Source organism: Cyprinus carpio, chromosome B2, assembly GCF_018340385.1.
Source record: "Cyprinus carpio isolate SPL01 chromosome B2, ASM1834038v1, whole genome shotgun sequence".
Taxonomy (NCBI): domain Eukaryota; kingdom Metazoa; phylum Chordata; class Actinopteri; order Cypriniformes; family Cyprinidae; genus Cyprinus; species Cyprinus carpio.
In genome coordinates, this window is record NC_056598.1 from 26723382 (window position 1) to 26743084 (window position 19703).

Below are 19703 nucleotides of genomic sequence, written 5' to 3' on the forward strand. Positions count from 1 at the left end.
TCATTACGACTCATTTATTATTCAAAATTCATAATGATTTCTGTCCCATTTTAAATGATTGCTTCGTTAATTATGGCCTTCTTTTGGAGAAATCAGTGTAAGGTTATTTATCTGTTTTATGCATATGACTATGACGCTAACTGTGGCTGTGAACTATTTCCAGACGTTATGGTGAAAGCATCTGAGGTGGAATTTAATATTGCTAATAAAGTCTAAATATAGGCCTTTGAGTGCATCAGCATTTCTATGCAGGGGTCAGCAGCAAACAACATGGGCCACTAATGAAGGAATGTGCCAGCACGCGTCTTTTTACATCTTATTACAAATGCTCCTAAGTGCTTTAATGTGATTTTTAATGTGCTTTTCATTTGAAATGTCACCGAATTTGCACTAGCGTGGAAGCAAGGTCTCAGATGTCCATACAATGGAAGGGCCCAAATATTTGATCAAAATGAATGCAGAAAAATGATTGCTTTTGTTAAAACATTACAAACGCAAACTTGATTTTTCTCTGAATGTCTTGTCAAAATAGCAGTTTATTTGGGCAGAGGACCAACAGCTTAGACAGGAAGGTTGTCTGACCAAACACAGCTGGTTTATTTTAAGTGACATTCAGGGGTTGGTAAATCCAAAATCTGAAATAACTCTTAAAACAAAGCAGTCTATACAGCTGAGTACACATAAAAAAAAAAAAAAAAACTTGTGCATCCTGAATAATGGAAATTGGCTGAATTTAAGCAAGTTAAATATATATTTTCCTAGATTTGTAATAGCATGACAGATATTTTAGGTCTCAGATGTCCATGCAATGGCCCAATCTTTGCACTGGAGCTTAACCCTCTAATCCATGATGCATTAAAAAAGCCATTTAGGCTTACATTCAGAATCAAGAAAAATGCATTTTTTGTTACTTGAAATAAAATAAATTATATATAAATATCTAATAACTTATTTATATAATAAACTTTATTTATTTTATTTCAGCTGGTTGTCAGGTTTCTCTTTTTTATCTAGTTAACTTTATGTACTTAAATATCTAAATCTTAAACTGTAATAAAATGAATAAAAACCATACAGACATTAAAAAAAAACTAATAAAAATTACTAAAATGTGCAACAAAATTGCTAATTAAAATGGAATATATATAAAAAACTAATTCAAAATATTAACAAAACCTCACTGATACTAAAATAACATTGATATGTCATTATATTTTACATGAATTAGTGTGAAAAAACTCTAAGAACCTATGAAATATTTACTGCTAACTTATTTTTTTAATTCTCAATAGATGTGAATGCTTGCTTTCTCAAAATACATCTTTTGAGATTTTTAGTTTTTTATCAAATTAAGTAAAGATTTGACAGTTTGCTTAGCTGAAATGTAGTCACATTACTGAAAAAGTAAGTCAGTTGTTGATTCAAACTACTTAAAGCTATAAATGAAGACTTTTAGATATAATAAAAGACAGAGAGTCAGTGTTAGTTCAAATTCACATTATTTTGTGTAAGCAGCGGTCAGTTTCATGACCCTGGGAATAGGAAACAAATTAGATTTGGGATCCAGGCGACCGTCCCAGTTAGCTTGAACTCGAAGACCATCTGTGAATTTCCACAACACTTTCCACAAATAATCAATCATCCATCAGGCGAAATCAAAGAGAGAGCAGTCACGCACCAGATTGCATCGCTTCCCATACACCTCATTCTCGCTCTCTCTCTCTCTCAGATCCCTCTTTTGCTGAATCTGTGGCCTTCGATCCATGTGAAATGGTTCTCCTTGCAGAAACACCTGATTTTTATTTCTGTGAGGCTTGTTCATTTGTCAGCTTTGTCAATAGTGGGGCAGTCCATGTGACTGACGGGCCGTCCTGGTGCATCACTCCACTTGATTCTGCAAGTAAGCAATAATATCTGACAGAACTCACAGCTAAATCCAAACTCAGCATTCAGTTGAGACTCATGGATCTGATTCGCACCAGAAATGCTGTTTTATTTGTGTAATGATCATAGAAATAAATAGGTTTTTTATTTTTTTTTTTGCACAGTTGGCCAAAATATTGAGAGCTGTTTGCACTACTCAAATAATAAGTACTGTATCTAGAAGGAAAAAGGTATTCTTTGATATGGGAGATAAAGTTTGAGATGGAAACAAATTGCATTTATTGATGATAAATAGAAACCTAATTATAAAAAAAAAAAACATTGAGTTCATTACCTGTTTCATTTAAAATTTCCAACCTGTTAAATTTTTTTATGCATCAGGAATAGTTGACCCAAAAATTTAAATTTTATCATCATTTACTCACCCTCATGTCGTTCCAAACCTGTGTAAGTTTCTTTCTTATGCTGAACATAAAAGAAGATATTTTGAAGAATGCTGGTAATCAAACAGTTGATGATCCCCATTGACTTCCATAGTATTTCTTTCCCTATGGAAGTCAATGGAGACCAACAAAATATCTTCTTTTGTGTTCAACATAAGAAAGAAACAGGTTTGGAATGAAATGATGAAAATATTTTCATTTTTAAGGTGAACTATTCCTTTTAAGTTTAACAGTTTGTTAAATCTGTGTAATCCAAATGGATAGATATTTCATTTGCAGTTCAAATACAAATCTTAAATCTTAAAATCTAATAATAATAATAATTATTATTATTTTTAAGTGTATACATGTGTGTCCAAATACATTTTAGGGCTGCTGTGCATGCTCATATTATATATAAGCAATTCTAAATAAAAACCTGGTTTGAGGTAAGCATATTATTTAAAGAAGAACTGTAATTTATCACCCACATTTACACATTCATTTGCCAAAAACAACTCTGTCAGAATAAAAATACCATTTCTTTTGACAGAAAACACAATAAATATCTATTTTATTCTGTTTATACTTTAAAAGTACATTTTAAGATCACCCTAAAAGGCTGATCTTGAGCTGTTTGTTTTGTAATGTCATCGAGTTATGGTTTGTAGACATTAGTTTGTTGCATTGCATTGGGTTTCTTCAGATCAGCATATTGGTTTCTGGGTTTTTTTTAAGTAAATTTAGATATTAGATATTTTTCATAGAATCTTTTCTTAGTGGAAATTTTATCAGGTTCTACTGTGACATCAGGTTGTCAAACCTTATTGTCCTGAGATCTTTTTATGTTGGATTGAAGTGTTAAATCTAGACGTAACCTTACACTGGACTTTTGTAAATGTGCACAGACCTCATTGCCCTCAGGCGTGGATGATAACATGAGAAATTTTCACACATTGCATCATCTGCTCACACAGGTGATGTCAGTGCATTATTAAACCCACAGTGTATTTGGACACAGTCTGATGAAGGCTTGGGTGTCTCAGCGTGTGGGTTGCGCAAATGACTGTCTTTAACTCAGCTATTTTGTGGGCTGTTGTTTTCCTGTTGTTTTCACTTCTCTCCGTCTCTTACCCCCTCTGCACAGAGTGCAAGGAATGAGACCAAACTAGATCCCTTCCACTATAATCAGCAAAAAGGTGTTTACAATTTTTGGCACCCGATAAGTCGTCTATAAGATGTTTAAAGGTTTTTACATTTTTTTGGTAATGCTGTTTATAGGTTTTTTGGACTTTTTTATTTTATGTATAGCTACTTCCTTCCTTCAACTACTTCCCTCTTTCCTACAGTGGCAATGACTCAGGTCTCTGGAGTTTGTTTTTCCCCTTTTCTCCTCCTAACCCTCCCTTTTCTCTCCCTCTCTCTCGTCTTTTAGCGCGTGAATCCTATAAGCAGATAATGACATCCCAATAGAAAGCGTTTGTTGCTCGGTCTGGGCGTGGCCCTCTGCTATTTTCAGGCGCTGTCATGTGATTGGCTCAGTGAGGGTATAATTATGTCCAGTGCATGAGAGAATTCACTTTCTCCCTCTCGCTCTCTCCCGCTCTTGTTTTTAGTGGGGTGATGTTGTATCTTGTGGTTGTTATGCTACAAATGGCAACTGCCGTGGTATATAATGAATAATAATAATAATGAGCTTGTTTATTTCCTTTAATTGAAAAAGGTGATCTGCAGTTCACAACACATGAGTGAAAATCTAAACACGTATAGGCAGGCCGTTGCTCATGCTGGGTGACTGTTGTAAAGCAAAGCTACTCTTCTGTAAACACAGCATGGCTGTGTGTGTGGAAGCATTTGGCACTTTTTTGGAAGCGGATGGCAGCCTTGTGCCAATAGCATTTGGGTGAAAACGGAAAAGAAGGAAAGGTTTGCTATAAAATTCATACAGACAGTGTTTTCTTACAGCTCTCTGTCTATATGCAAGATATTAAGAGACATTTGCCTTTTTTCTATCTATCTATCTATCTATCTATCTATCTATCTATCTATCTATCTATCTATCTATCTATCTATTAGTTTCAAAATTGCTTTATTGGCATGAAAAATGATACAATATTGCCAAAGCTAAGTATACATGTACAAAAAGATTAAAAAAAATATAATAACAGTAATAATAATTAAATGAACATCACTGTAATATAATGGAGTATTATAACATCTTAGAAGTATTAAATTGTAACAAATAATGTATGAACATTTGATACCCCAGTCTTTAACTTACATAGAAACACACATGCATACTTAGGATCACTGTGGTGGACAGTAGGGTAACACACTGAGGTCAGACACACTACACACATTCACATTCATCTCTCAGGCTGTGGCACATCCACACATATCTCACAGCAAGTGCTGCTGTCTGTCCCTCTCTTAATATTATTATTTTTTTGTTCTGTTTAACTAATGGCTGTAAAGTTCTTTATTAAGGTTTCTTATGGATATGTATTTATGACAATGAAGGAAGAAGTGCATCTCTGTCTCAGTCTCTCCTGTCTGACAGTGAGCACACACGCTTTGCTCTCTGGGTAACCAGCTCTTTCTGTGTATGCCGGTCTCAATGGCTAGACTGTGCTCACTGAGTCTGTACTTGTTCAAGATCCGTCTCTGCTTTGTGTCTCTGACACTCTGGAGATAATCTTCACATTCATAATCTGATTTTAGAGTTCGATAGAATTGTAATTTTCTTTGTGTTTTAGTTTCTTGATCCCAATGTTCCAGATATGTGTTTTTAGATTGTTTGATCATTTGATTGATTTTGATGTTTGGATGAGAAGCAGTGCTGGTCTGAGACTGGTTAGTGTTAGAAGAGTTAGTCAGGTTAGTAAGTCTCAGAACTAGCTGAGTTCTTTTCAGGGTTCAGTTCTTGGGTTTGTATTGCTTTTAAATGTAGCAATTCTGTGGGACTTTATTTAAGATGCATCCAGAATTTGAGGGATCTTTTATGCATATTGATAATCAGTGGGAATCGGCCTAATTGCACTACATGCGTTTTTGGTTATTTTTCTTTGTAGGGCTCAGGACCTTGTGCTCGTTAAGGAAGTTTACCATTCTATGGTTTTAAATACTGCTAAATAACTTATTACTGCTCACACAAATGCTTCTGAAATTACTAGGGTCCAGTTTGTTTCCACTCTTATGAAAAGGGGTAATGAGTCCTTGGCTCCAGATGTTGTGAAAGCATTTTGAATTTAGTACAGTGTTGAATAATTTGAGCACATCTATCTATCTAGCTATCTATCTTGATATCTATCTATCTATCTATCTATCTATCTATCTATCTATCTATCTATCTATCTATCTATCTATCTATCATCTATCTATCTATCTATCTATCTATCTAACTATCTGCCTCTCTGTCTATCTGTCTATCTGTCTATCTGTCTCTCTGACTATCTATCTATCTATCTATCTATCTATCTATCTATCTATCTATCTGTCTATCTATCTATCTATCTATCTATCTGCCTCTCTGTTTTCTCTTTTACTTTCTCATCTATCTATCTATCTATCTATCTATCTATCTATCTATCCATCCATCCATCCATCCATCCATCCATCCATCCATCCATCCATCCATCCATCCATCCATCCATCATCCATCTATCTATCTATCTATCTATCTATCTATCTATCTATCTATCTATCTATCTATCTATCTATCTATCCATCATCCATCATATCTATCTATCTATCTATCTATCTATCTATCTATCTCTCTATCTATCTATCTGTCTGTCTGTCTATCTGTCTGTCTGTCTGTCTATCTATCTATCTATCTATCTATCTGTCTGTCTGTCTGTCTGTCAGTCTATCTATCTATCTATCTATCTATCTATCTATCTATCTATCTGTCTGTCTGTCTCTCTGTCTCTCTGTCTGTCTGTCTATCTATCTATCTATCCTATCTGTCTGTCTATCTATCTATCTATCTCTCTATCTATCTATCTATCTATCTATCTATCATTCTAACATTCTGTCTAACATTCTATTGTTCTATCATTCTATCCATCCATCTATTTTTATAAAATCTTCTGGTTCAAGGTGGATTAACGCTTCATTTCCCAGAATGCCTCACCTGTAATGAATTTCAGTAAATTCCTCTTCCTGTCATTCCAATCTAACTTCCTGTTGGGTGTGGCCAATTCAATTCAAATTCACACTCTGTTTTTCAGTTCTGAATTTTTGCACAACTCTGAATTTGGTCTCCTTTGTGGGTTGCGTGACTGATGTGTAAATCAGAATGTGTTTTTTTTATCCATTTTTTTGGTTTTTAATTGTAAAATCTAAAATCAAATGTCTATGTTTAGTAAGTCTCAGAACTAGCTGACTGAGTGGACTATTTTCGGGGTTCAGTTCTTAAAAGTTGTCTGTATTGATCTGACCAGTCACAGCAGTTCAGTGTATCTATCATTCATTGTGTCTGCTTTTGTCTTATTGGCTGAGCCCAAATGACATCATGAGCTAAGAGCATCATGATTTTAAGAATGAGGAGAGCTTGGCATTAACAGACGTGTGCCACATGTGAATGTACCATTAATTAACTTGCTAGGAGTGATCGTCTGGGAGCAAGAGAGCATGAACAATACGATTATGTCAGAATTAAAAAATGTGTATCCTCAAGACAGCTTAAGTCTTCTCTGGTATCTTCCTCTCATTCTCTGTTTCTCTCCCCCTCAGAATTTAATCCTTTTTTCTATTTACACAGGATTAAATTCATAATCAAACACATCCTAACAGCTGAGATGAGTCAGACAGCCACCAGGAGCTTTGAAGTTTTTATGTGCTATGATAATTAGAGCATTTCTTGGAACTATTAGGACAGAAACATTCTTTTTATGCAGTTGTGTTTTATTGATTTCCGCCGGTAGGATTTTATGCATTCAGTATTGTTTATCAACATTGTATAAAACATCACAATATGTTCATTAAAGATCCATGGGATTGCTTTATTAATGCTGTATTGACAAACTTTTATATTGAAATTGGAAGCTCTGGGGGACATTTAAAAATCTGTATATAATTATAATATTATATAATATTTATATTATTATATAATTATTTATAATCATAATATCGTGATAATGTAATATTTTTATTTTTAATTATATCATTATGTAAAATATTGAACATGGATTATATATTATATAAAACATCATACTTTTTTGTTTCATTGATTTGAATTGAATTATTGGCCTAATATACAGTAATGTTTTTTGGCTTAATCTTTTTCCATCATGCTCAAGTTTTTAGTGACTGTCAATGCAGATCCTTGTCTCTTCACATGATGTGAGGCAAGTTACAAATCTTTATGATTGTTCATACACTTCAATGACTATAATTTTCTTTGCACATAGGTACCTATTTTGGCATTGCCATAGAAAGTAATAATTTCTGGTTCAGACATGAACACTTCATAGAAGAATCTCTGAGTTGACATTTTGTAATTATAATCATTTAAAATGTATAATAATGTCCCAGTGCGGGCAACCTTGATTTGCTACTTATCACTAGAGCGTAAAATTTAAAGAGCAAGTGAACAAATTTGTAAAACTTCTCATTCAAGAGAGCATTTTATTGGTCACAATTTGCATTTAATATAATGAGTTTTTTTATCTGATTTTTTCAGCATTCTTTGAAAAATAGAAATTTCAAAAGAACAGCATTTGTTTAAAATGTTTTGTCACATTATAAATGTCTTTACTGATACTTTGTACCAATTTAGTGCATCCTTGCTGAACAAAAGTATTAATTTCTTACTATGCCCAAACTTTTAAACGGTAGAGTATTTTGTCAACTGTTACTAGTACACTACACATCCATGACCTCAGAACTCACAGACATGGACTAAATGGACAATAAAACTCCAATTATGAAGTCATCTGATCTTTAACGTCATTTTAATTTCATTTGAGTGATGACTAACCGACACGAGGACAAGAAAATGGCCTTGTTACTCGATAGTCGTCGCTCTAGGTATCATCAATAACTGCTGATGTGTCTGCTTTGAATCATAATGCTTCTGTTCATGCGGGTCGCTGGGAATGGATGAAATATTATGCAGTTTCCTCATGTTGTTACAGATCGAGACACTCATTGGCTGATCGGCATCTGCTGACCTCACATTCACAGTAGATGATTTGTAGAGTACGTTCTTACTGTACCCTGCGTTTTCTTTCCCTAGCTCTTTCCCTGTCTGCTCTCCTCTATCTCTCCTCTCTCCATCAGCCGAGGCAGAGCGGAGCAGGAATGCAGCAGCTTTGAGCCGTACTGCAGTGCCAGGGGACTGTAAATAGGGACGGACTGAAAGTGCTTCCTGTCGGCAGACAGCAGAGAGGACATACGGGACTGGATCTGAGCGGCTCAGAGTCAGGTAGGACCGCAGACTGTCTGTGTGCCATTACTCAGAGGGCTAGACGAGGACTTCCTGTCCACCGGTGGCTTGGGAATGCTGTTGGAATGGGTTTTTCACAAGCTAAGGATGTTTGGCGTCCTGATATTCAGCGACGTGCCAGGTTAGATGTGAGCTGGGAAAGGTTTGAAATGAGGCATTGTATGTTGAGCGCGATTTCTTTCTCTCTGTGGTTTGTTTCCTCAAGTGCCCTCATTTTTCATTCCTCCTTCTCTGCATCAGGTTCTTCGGTTCAGCTATGGGTAGGTTTTGATGGGAAGTTATTGGTGTGTTGGTTCCAGGTTCCATTCATCAGTTTCAAGAACAGATGAATGGCTCTTTAGAAAACAACAGATTGCTTCTCTTTGGAAATTCATTGGAATCTATGTAACATAAAAAGTTATTCTATTGTGTAACAAGAATGTACAAAGATGCTGTTATCGGACTAGAGGTACTTGAAGGTTTTTCACTGGGTTTTCTTAAATGTATTTATTTATTTTTTTCTGTGGCATGATGGCAGTCTTTTAAAAGGTTGTCTCACTTGGGAAGGTTCTCCTTTAACAGAATTGGAGCTTGAAAAAGTTTCTTGTTTGACACCAAATGACATGTGGTCAACGTGAAATTCTATAACATCCTTTTTACTTTATTAAAAAAATAATTTAAAGGTATAGTTCACCCAAAACTGAAAATTCTCTCATTTACTTAACCTCGTGTAATTTCTTCTTTCTTTTGTGCATGGAATACAAATAAAGATATTATGAGGAATGTCTCAGTGTTTTGTTCATACAATAAAAGTTAAAGAAGTCCAAAGTTGCTTTGAGATTTGCAGAAGAAAGAACATAATAGGTTTGGAATGATATGAGGGTGAGTAAGTGATGACAGAATTTTCATTACTGTGTGAAACTCTACAGTGCATTAAAATGAAATAACTAAGAATCAGTGTAGTATTATTTCAGTATTATATACCATTATAGTTTTTATTAATATTCTGAATTTGTTTTATAATTTCATTATTCATCGTTACTTATTCGTTAATGTATTTTCATTTAGTATTTTATGTTTTTTTGTCATTTATATATATAAAAATTCTATTTTTTAGTTTAGTTTTTCATCTTATATTTATATTTTATATTTCTTCAGATTTATTTAAACTAATATTTTTTTTTTTAGTTTTAATAGTTTTAGTTTTAATTAACAATAACAAAACAAAACTCCACTGAAGTATTAAAGTTCATGGCAATAACAGAAATCATTGATTACCATTGGAATACAATGTTCCAGGTTAAAATACTCCTCAATGTGAAGAAGTGAAGGTAACCCCCCACAGTCTACAGCAAGCTGACATTAACATCTGGATCCGTTCTGATGAGAAACACCCCCTTTTGGTGATCTAATCAATTTTACTTGGTTAAAATCCTTCTTTTTTCGCATTGCATGTTCTGTAGATAATGACCAGAGGCTTTACTTGTACAAATACACTAGCCTTAAATCTGTTTCTCTCGAGGGTAACACTCGAGGGTGTTGCATTAGTGAGATGTGTGAGTGTTTTTGTACCAGGTGAGTGAGTTTAGAAGAGGAACTCTACCATCGGCTCAGTCATGTGGAGCGTCTGAGATAACACACACTGGCATGAGTGAACTAAAGACCTCAAGTAACCTCGCACACACACACACACGCGCGCACGGTGTGTATGCACAACTAATTCAAATGCAAACACAAGTACATGCTTCCACACATGCATACAATGACCCACATTAAAGAAATGTCAAACCATGACACAAAAAGATGTTTGTTACAGTAAGTTTCAAATCATAAGACTATACATTTAATGTTGTGACATTATTTGTTTGCAGAAACCACTTGGTTTAAAACTTTTCAAGTGTGACTCACATGCTGAAAACTTTTTTTTAAGTGTGACTCCCATGTTAAAATAGTTTTTCGGGGCTTTTGTAGAGAGCAATTGCAACCCTCTTCCTGTGCAAGGCGTACTCTGTTATCTTTAGCATGTATGAAATTTGTTTCCTCTTTTTGAAACGTTGACTTTTAGGGCGTGTATGTTAGAATTATATTCTAATTGGGAGTATCGCAGTGTTTTTTCTACGTTTAGGATTTGGGAAAGTGTTTACGCGTTGTGAAATGAGTGTGGTGGCAAACTTCTCAGAGTCTCTGAGGAGGGCAGTGGGGTTTTCTGGGGAAAATGACACAGCTCACTCTGTGGCTGGTACACCCAGATGCAAATAAGATAAAAGCAGGTTTTTCCATGGTGATAGAGAGAATGATCGCTGAACACACACTCACAGTTGCTTCAGTCTGTGCTTTTATCATGTGATCACACATTGAAACCGTAAACACATGCACACACTTAAACATCTTAATGCAGTGTTTTGCATGCATGCTACACTATGCTCGGTCGTGCACTGTGACACACCGGGGCATACGTTAGTATCAGTCCCAGAATGCATTGTGGTGAGCCACATTGGCTGGAGACCCATGTGTGAGTTCCTGTCTCACTCTCAGTGGAGATACAGCTCTCGCACTACACGCGGGTAAGAACTAAACTAACACAAGCAGCCTCATATATAAACATTTACTCTATATGTTTTGTCTGCATCTATAGCTCCGATATTATTTATAAAAGGGAATTTCTGAAAAAGGGCTTGTTTCATAATTAATGTGTGTACTACAGTTACACTCTGTGATGTAGATTTTTGACCTTTTGAGTTGTTTGCTTATGGCTAATTTACACTTTTTTGCAATGTGTTATGTGCGTACAATTGGAAAAGTTTTGTTTTATGAATATTTAGAAAATTCACAATTGTCATTGTTTCAGCAGTCTGTTGATATGTATTCAGTATGTATATACTGTACACTGTAAAATAATCTTTTTAAATTTGTTAAAAAACAGGTTGCTCTGTTTGCAAGATCTTGACCATAAAATGATTTTTCAGGCATTTTGGCAACTTTATATTTTGCAGTTTGGACAATAAAAAGATTCTATTAAATACTATACATTTAGTAATTAAATTACAATTTATTGCAATTATTGTACTTCTTAATATATTCTTATACATTTCACTGTATATGGTTACTTACTGTACACTTTATGCATGTTTACACTGTTTTCTCTTAAAATGACAAACATTTTTTCAGTGTGTATTCTAACACGCTTGAATGCGTCCTCTTGTGTCTCTCTTGTCTCGTGAACGTTCAATGTCCCGGTGGCTTGGGAATGCATGTTGGAAATGGTTTTTTTCACAAGCTAAGGATGTTTGGCGTCGCTAATTCAGCGACGTGCACAGTTAGTTGAGCTGGGAATGGTTTGAAATGAGGGCATTGTAATGTTTGAGCACGATTTTCTTTTCTCTCTGTGGTTTCGTTTCCTCAATGCCCTCATTTTTCATTCCTCCTTCTCTGCATCAGGTTCTTCGGTTCCAGCTATGGGTAGGTTTTTGATGGGAAGTTATTGGTGTGTTTGGTTCCAGGTTCCATTCATCATGGTTTCAAGAACAGATGAATGTCTCTTTAGAAAACAACAGATTGCTTCTCTTTGGAAATTCATTGGAATCTATGTAACATAAAAAGTTTATTCTATTGTGTAACAAGAATTACAAAGATGCTGTTATCGGACTAGAGGTACTTGAAGGTTTTTCACTGGGTTTTCTTAAATGTATTTATTTATTTTTTTCTGTGGCATGATGGCAGTCTTTTAAAAGGTTGTCTCACTTGGGAAGGTTCTCCTTTAACAGAATTGGAGCTTTAAAAGTTTCTTGTTTGACATCAAAAGGACATGTGGTCAACGTGAAATTCTATTACATCCTTTTTACTTTATTAAAAAATAATTTAAAGGGATAGTTCACCCAAAACTGAAAATTCTCTCATTTACTTAACCTCGTGTAATTTCTTCTTTCTTTTGTGCATGGAATACAAATAAAGATATTATGAGGAATGTCTCAGTGTTTTGTTCATACAATAAAAGTTAAAAGAAGTCCAAGTTGCTTTGAGATTTGCAGAAGAAAGAACATAAGAGGTTTGGAATGATATGAGGGTGAGTAAGTGATGACAGAATTTTCATTACTGTGTGAAACTCTACAGTGCATTAAAATGAAATAACTAAGAATCAGTGTAGTATTATTTCAGTATTATATACCATTATAGTTTTTTATTAATATTCTGAATTTGTTTTATAATTTCATTATTCATCGTTACTTATTCGTTAATGTATTTTCATTTAGTATTTTATGTTTTTTTTGTCATTTTATATATATATAAAAATTCTATTTTTTAGTTTAGTTTTTTCATCTTATATTTATATTTTATATTTCTTCAGATTTATTTAAACTAATATTTTTTTTTTTTAGTTTTAATAGTAGTTAGTTTTAATTAACAATAACAAAACAAAACTCCACTGAAGTATTAAAGTTCATGGCAATAACAGAAATCATTGATTACCATTGGAATACAATGTTCCAGGTTAAAATACTCCTCAATGTGAAGAAGTGAAGTAACCCCCCACAATCTACAGCAAGCTGACATTAACATCTGGATCCGTTCTGATGAGAAACACCCCCTTTTGGTGATCTAATCAATTTTACTTGGTTAAAATCCTTCTTTTTTTTTCGCATTGCATGTTCTGTAGATAATGACCAGAGGCTTTACTTGTACAAATACACTAGCCTTAAATCTGTTTCTCTCGAGGGTAACACTCGAGGGTGTTGCATTAGTGAGATGTGTGAGTGTTTTTGTACCAGGTGAGTGAGTTTAGAAGAGGAACTCTACCATCGGCTCAGTCATGTGGAGCGTCTGAGATAACACACCTGGCATGAGTGAACTAAAGACCTCAAGTAACCTCGCACACACACACACACGCGCGCACGGTGTGTATGCACAACTAATTCAAATGCAAACACAAGTACATGCTTCCCACACATGCATACAATGACCCACATTAAAGAAATGTCAAAACCATGACACAAAAAGATGTTTGTTACAGTAAGTTTCAAATCATAAGACTATACATTTAATGTTGTGACATTATTTGTTTGCAGAAACCACTTGGTTTAAAACTTTTTCAAGTGTGACTCACATGCTGAAAACTACTTTTTAAGTGTGACTCCCATGTTAAAATAGTTTTTCGGGGCTTTTGTAGAGAGCAATTGCAACCCTCTTCCTGTGCAAGGCGTACTGTGTTATCTTTAGCAGTGTATGAAATTTGTTTCCTCTTTTTGAAACGTTGACTTTTAGGGCGTGTATGTTAGAATTATATTCTAATTGGGAGTATCGCAGTGTTTTTTCTACGTTTAGGATTTGGGAAAGTGTTTACGCATGTGAAATGAGTGTGGCAAACTTCTCAGAGTCTCTGAGGAGGGCAGTGGGGTTTTCTGGGGAAAATGACACAGCTCACTCTGTGGCTGGTACACCCAGATGCAAATAAGATAAAAGCAGGTTTCCATGGTGATAGAGAGAATGATCGCTGAACACACACTCACAGTTGCTTCAGTCTGTGCTTTATCATGTGATCACACATTGAAACCGTAAACACATGCACACACTTAAACATCTTAATGCAGTGTTTTGCATGCATGCTACACTATGCTCGGTCGTGCACTGTGACACACCGGGGCATACGTTAGTATCAGTCCCAGAATGCATTGTGGTGAGCCACATTGGCTGGAGACCCATGTGTGAGTTCCTGTCTCACTCTCAGTGGAGATACAGCTCTCGCACTACACGCGGGTAAGAACTAAACTAACACAAGCAGCCTCATATATAAACATTTACTCCTATATGTTTTGTCTGCATCTATAGCTCCGATATATTTATAAAACGGAATTTCTGAAAAAAGGGCTTGTTTCATAATTAATGTGTGTACTACAGTTACACCTCTGTGATGTAGATTTTTGACCTTTTGAGTTGTTTGCTTATGGCTAATTTACACTTTTTTGCAATGTGTTATGTGCGTACAATTGGAAAAGTTTTGTTTTATGAATATTTAGAAAATTCACAATTGTCATTGTTTCAGCAGTCTGTTGATATGTATTCAGTATGTATATACTGTACACTGTAAAATAATCTTTTTTAAATTTGTTAAAAAAAAGGTTGCTCTGTTTGCAAGATCTTGACCATAAAATGATTTTTTCAGGCATTTTGGCAACTTTATATTTTGCAGTTTGGAACCATAAAAAGATTCTATTAAATACTATACATTTAGTAATTAAATTACAATTTATTGCAATTATTGTACTTCTTAATATATTCTTATACATTTCACTGTATATGGTTACTTACTGTACACTTTATGCATGTTTACACTGTTTTCTCTTAAAATGACAAACATTTTTTCAGTGTGTATTCTAACACGCTTGAATGCTTCCTCTTGTGTCTCTTTGTCTCGTGAACGTTCAAGTTCTGGTATGCAAGCCATTTACATGGCCTTTTACATATGTATCACTTTGTAAATTTCCATTTTATGAAGTTGTTGGACTTTGCTGAAGAGTCATAATAGCTATTGATCACTCTCTCTCTCTCTCCTCTGACAATGCTCCACATCTTATTTGATTATATTTAAAGAATCAGTGATGTAAATCTGCTGCCAAGCAACATTGGCCGTGTAAAACACACCAGCGACATCGCTTATGAATATATGAGATGTTCAAAAGGTGATTTGTTATTAGTACATTAAGCTGTTTTTTTCTCTAAGACACTCTTGGGAGGTGTGACGTGCTTTTTGTTTATTGCATCTGTAGCTGTTGATAATATTTGGCGGGAGGAGAAAAACAGCCGTTCTGTTTAGTCATTCAGAGCTGTTGTCATTTTTTCCCATTTATCGTAGCAAAGTGAACTGAAATGCTGCTTTCTCAACATGCTTTGGGTCAAACAGTGTTAGGCTTTGTTAAGTTTTGTAAGACCTTGTTCCAAAAGAGGACGTTTGCAAACTGAGAACTTCTCACTCACTGTTACTCATAAACTTCCTGTTTTCTCACTGTTTTAACTGTTTTAACAAGTGAAACTAGTTTCCTAATTTAGCAGCTGAGTTTTCTTTGTGAGTACAGAGCCTCTGGACTAACTTTTAACATCAGATGTTTGTTATAGCACTGCACGAGTTTAAAAAAATGACACCATTAATAAATTAATTGTTATTTAATGAAGAAGTCATAATATTTGATATATATTATTATATATTTTACACAAAATAAAATTCAGCATATATTTTGAAAATATTTATATGTATATATTCATATAATTTATATTATATATAAATAAATTTAATATATAAACATAGCATTATATATAGCATTATATATATATATGCATTTAGTGATGGTTGAATTGTGGATATTCGATTTGGTAAATCATGCCAATATGACGAAATATAAATGTATAAGACAGGAATAACAAGAAAACCTTTACTTTTATTATGTTTTTGCTACACAAACAATTCGCTTCATGAGAAGAGTTTTGCTATTACTTCTCTGAAAGAGATCGATTCACGGGGTGATGAAGACACTGCAAATCTAATGTGTAAATATAGTCTTTCCAGAATGTTTCTGTAAATCAGACAGCCATGAAAAAGCATCAGTGTTGTTACCTATGAGGAGAAGGCCTCCAGAGATCAATAAACCTGAAGAACAAGGAGAGTTTTGCTGTCTTAGCATTTCAGTTCACTACAGCTTTGGATTATTTAGAGCTAAATAATGAATCGACGCTACAAAGCCTAAAGAGTAACTTAGAAATCCTTTAAAAGTGTTTGCAACCCGATTATTGTATCATCAAAGGTAATTCTGCTATAAAAGTGGTTGTAGCATTGTGATGTAGGGCAGTGCTTTAGTTTGGGTGCTGTAGTAACTCAAGGCCTGAATGCCTTCGATAAATCAGTAAAGTAGGCCAGCACAATGCTGCTTTTATCAAGGGCATTTGAAACTTCACCAGTGACTTTCAGCAGTGCAGCTAGACGCCGATGCCCAGCGCCGAACCCCTGAGTGGCATTTACGTTATTCAGACGATAACTGTTGTCTGTAAGCATCGTCTTAGCAAACTGTGCTGAGAGAGATGGTGTAATATTCAGAAAAGCAGGGATTTTACTGAATAATTTAATAGATCATTTAGTTTCGAGTAGCTCTGCTCAGATAATGTAATAAAATATAAAAGATATGTGGGACCGTGCAAGAGAAAAGGGTGTGGTTTGCAGGGTTTAAATGAGGTTATTGGATGCCGAGAGGTGTCCAGACTTACTGAGTAACGAGAATAATCTCTAACCCAGCAAGAGTTCACATCCACCAGCCAGCACAATTTACAGCATCCTGGCACATACCAGTGCTGAGACGAGAGAAAGAGAGAGAGAGACACAGGCATTGCTATGACTGAGACGAAGACTGAGGTTTTTTGTGCACTGAAAATTTCTGCCTCGTTCAGTGTGTGTATCTGGCACAGATTTGGGAGCTCAGAACGAAGGCATCATGCAGTGATCTTTGATAAACATGGTGCTGACAGTTGTCTTTGCCACCTTATGGTTTTTATTTTCTGTTCTGAAGGCAAACTTCCTGTCTCCGCTCCATGTTCAGGTATGACTTTCATATTTTGCATGATTCAAAATGGCCCCGTGTTCGCATAAGCCGCATGAGTAACTATGTGATCTCCAAATGGGTTTTAACACCAGAAGGGACTTTTTCTCCACACCGCCAAGCCTAGTGTGGTGGAGTGAGCGAAGCCAGACCCAGTGGACATGGTTTTAGGCAACGGTTATCTGAAATAAACAAAAACTATATTAAAACAAAGTGTCTGTTGGAAATATAGATCAATCTATATGGAAGTCGAGGTAACTAATCACTAGATTTGGCAAAGTTTGGCAGGCTAGCGGCAACAAATTTTTGGTAGATAAATAATTCGATACATAGAATTTTATTTAGGTCACTTAAACTAGTTAGAAGTGTAATTTCTGGTTTGTTATCTGAGTAATCTGAGTATCCAATATTTTTTGTCAGGATCCTGTCACCAATCTATAAACATGACTGACCAAAATATATGGAATCCTAAAAATATCCGATGATTTGGAGACAGGATCCTGAAACTTTTTGACAGGCAGAAATTCTGTTGTTTACAACGTTTTTGCTATTTCACATACAATATACACAGAGATTATTTGTGACACTTTTATTTGAAAACATTATTTTTCCATATTGTAGTCATTATCCCACCATTAATTTGCGACATGTAAAAACAAAACAAATTGTGGGCACACACTACTATTCAACAGTATTTTTTTAAAATAATGTTATTTAAGTTTTAAGTTTTTTTTAATGATACAAAAGATATCTGTTCATTAAAGAATCCTGAAAAAAAGTTAATACCACAAATGCCCAATCATTAAAACATTAGCAGCACAAATGTTTTATTCTTAATAATAATATGTTTTATTCTTAAAAAAACATTATTCTTAATAATAAATGTTTCTTGGGCAGAAAATCATCATATCAGAATTATTTCTGAGGGATCATGTGACACTGAAGAGTAATGATGCTTAAAATTGAGTTTTGTATCACAGGAATAAATTCAGTTTAAAAATATATTAAAATAGAAGAGTTATTTTAAATTATAATAATATTTCACACTATTACTGGGCTTACTGGGTTTTTAATCATATAAATGCTGCCTTGGTGAGCATAAGAGACTTCTTTCAAAAACATTAAAAATATCACCGACCCCAAATGTGAATGCTAGTGTTGGTTAAACAATCTCTTCTTCTCTAAACTGGGACTTTATGCTGTTAGTTAAACATTTGCCTAGGTAAGACTGCTTTACACCAGCATTCCCAGCTTTTTTTTCTGTAAACTAAATATGGCCGAGCCCAGTGACTTTGACTAAGTGCGTAAACAGCCACACCCAGTCACTTTCACTCCTTTCTTTTCAACTTGTTCACTCAGACACGTTTAAGCTGTGAATGGTGAAGCATTAAAGAGAGACCTGTGAGAGATGGTATGAGGGTTTGAGAAAGAGAGGCGCGTCGTGGTTGTAGCATCTGAATGAGTGTGTTTGACGATCATGTGTGCATCCAGATGTCTGTTTGGTGAGTCAGTGTGTTTGGCGCAGAGAGGTCAAGAAAACTCTGAAGAGTTCTGACTGACATAAATCAAGTCACCCCAGTCAGCTTGTGCTTTAACTCACTTCTCTATCCATTATAATGCATTGACAGAATACATACATAGTCCACATGAATATGCATTTGTTGTGCAGGCCTGCACATGTGTGTTTGTGACCACCAGAAGGTACTTCGAAACTAAACTGTCGAAACTAACAGACTACAAGCTTATTATAATATATCTTAGTTAAGTCAAGCTGCCCTTCAGAAAGAGTAGCTAGCTAAAAAAAAAATCGGTAAATGTACACTACAGTTCAAAAGATTTTTTAAAATTATTTTTAAAGAAATTAAGAGTTTTTATTCAGCAAGGGTGCATTACATTGATCCAAAGTGACTAAAGACATTTATAATGTTACAAAAGATTTTATAAAAGTTGTTATTTTGAACTTTGTCATCAAAGAATCCATTATCAAAGAATAAATGCAGCCTTGGCAACAAGAAACTTATTTTAAACATTAAAAAAAATATTACAGACAGTTCTATCAGATTAACTGTGCAATTATTGCATTTACTTACATATAACTTTTGGTGACAGGAATTGAACTTAATTACATAACCTAATTTAACCTAATTTATAATACAATAAATGCAACTGATAAAATTAGAAAATACAATCATTTAAATAACTAAATTTGAAAGCATAGCAATGAAAAGGAGCGTTCGGCTAAAAAAATTGCTTCAAATAAAAAATATTCAGAGGTTAAAACGAATCAGCATATTATTTACTTGGTCACTGAATCATTATTTACATGAATCACTATGAACAGACTAATTCACCAAAATGAATCAGACTTCCCAGCTTTACAGAATTCAATGC